Consider the following 1,830-nt stretch of genomic DNA (forward strand, 5'->3'; position numbering starts at 1 on the left):
GTGTGTGTGTGTGTGTGTGTGTGTGTGTGTGTGTGTGTGTATGTGTGAGTGTGTGTGAGTGTGTGTGTGAGTGTGTACAGGGTGCTAGGAATCAAACTCAGGGCCTCCCATGTGCTAAGCAAGTACTCTACCGGCCCTCTAGCTCCAGCTTTCTAAAGGCTTGAAAGAATGTTCTCACTGCAAAATAAATCCATGAAAAAGGAAGCCCTAAGACTGCTCAGAATTTCTCAAGCAGTATATAAAATTCCACTTATAGCCACTCTTCCTAAGAGCAGCTCCCATGCCTGGGTCCACACTAACAGATCTCGTATGGACAATGCAAGGTACTTAGTGGGCCATGCCATCTGTACCTGCCAACCCTGACTTCACCCTCACCTTCATAGGCAACATGAAATGCCTCCCCCCTCCTGGTTTACAGTCCTCCATTGTACCAAAGTTGGTCCCAAATGACTCCGTGTTCCTTTGTGGAGATCTCAGGTTCTTTACATCACTGCCTTCACTAGCATGCCAGTCCACAAATATTAATGGGGGCCCTTCTGTGCACCAGGCACAGTGCGGAGGCAGACAAGCATAGGGAATGGGAATAGTTCAGTAACCTCAGACTCTAACCAGATTTGCGTTATGCACACCTGCCTCTTCTTGTAATGCACGTGGCAGCCTAGTTCCTTCACCTGCATGTCCTTTGCATGCATGCACCTCTCCAAACATCAGACATAGCAACTTTAGACCCCTACCTGCATCTAGCTACCCAAATGCTCCTCTCTGAATGAATTAAGTTTCTTCTTCCCTAATGACCATCAAACTTGGGACAGTTTCTTTTCAAATACATTTCCAGTGCACTTGGGTGCAAAGACTGAAAACTAATCCAGTCGGAATGGGTTTTGGTGCATACTCAGTAAAGCAAAATTGTACCCTCAAGTAAACTTTTAAGGAGAACCAATTTACCATCTTATATCTATGCAAAACTGGGCTTGCATGTGACTAAAATTAGTTGTATTTTGGAAACAGACATACAGAAAAATGATTATATGATCGAATCTGTTCATCAAAACAACTCCACGAGCTACTCTCTTTAGCAACCAAACTTCTCCTCTCGAACCTCATAAAAGGAATCCCAGAACAATTGGTGTCCCCCAGTACCTTCCCTGATAGGCCGGCTGTCAGCATCAACAGCATACCCCTCTATAATCTGTGCCACAACTTTGCTTTGAATAGTTTTAGTGCTACTTTTGCAAAATGAGCCCTTATCTTCCAGCCTTTGCCTGATTCCTTGGGATCTGCTCTAGATACTGGAGAACAAGGGCAGCACTCTCCTCCTCAGACACTCGCGCTTGCTACCCTTTCCTAGGCGAGGCTCTGTTGCACGGTGGAATGCTTGCCTAGCAGGTAAGAGGCTCGGGTCTGAACCATCACCACAAACAAACACGCAAACCCTTTAAAAAGGCCAGATACAGTGGCCTGCACCTGTGATTCAGTGGTACACACGCCAGAGACAGAGGCAGGAGGACTGTTCCAAATTCAAAGTCAGCCTAGTCTACACAGCAAGTTCTAAGCGAGCATGGTATACGGAGCCAGAAAAACAAACAAAATGACTTTTCCTCTCAACCTCTCTTGATGCCTTAGAAACCCTCCATTGGGCAGTTTCTCATCTTCTGCTAGTGTTTAGTGAGGGCAGTCTTCTGGCTTCTGGGGCTTTCTCCTCTGTCCCCCGTATCCACACTCTGTCCCTGTCTACTATGTACAGTCACTATGTCTCCTCTGACCCCGTGTCCACGCTCTGTCCCTGTCTACTATGTACAGTCACTATGTCTCCTCTGACCCCGTGTCCAC

General features: G+C 46.7%; 1 protein-coding gene across 1 annotated transcript in view; it reads right to left on the bottom strand.

Moving 5' to 3' along the window:
* The window catches only part of Ndufa9 (NADH:ubiquinone oxidoreductase subunit A9), a 26,084-nt gene that overhangs the window by 4,546 nt on the left and 19,708 nt on the right, over nucleotides 1-1,830 (bottom strand). The gene's annotated exons all lie outside the window — the stretch shown is intronic.

The sequence above is a fragment of the Microtus ochrogaster genome, unplaced genomic scaffold (assembly GCF_000317375.1).
Source record: "Microtus ochrogaster isolate Prairie Vole_2 unplaced genomic scaffold, MicOch1.0 UNK1, whole genome shotgun sequence".
Lineage (NCBI taxonomy): Eukaryota > Metazoa > Chordata > Mammalia > Rodentia > Cricetidae > Microtus > Microtus ochrogaster.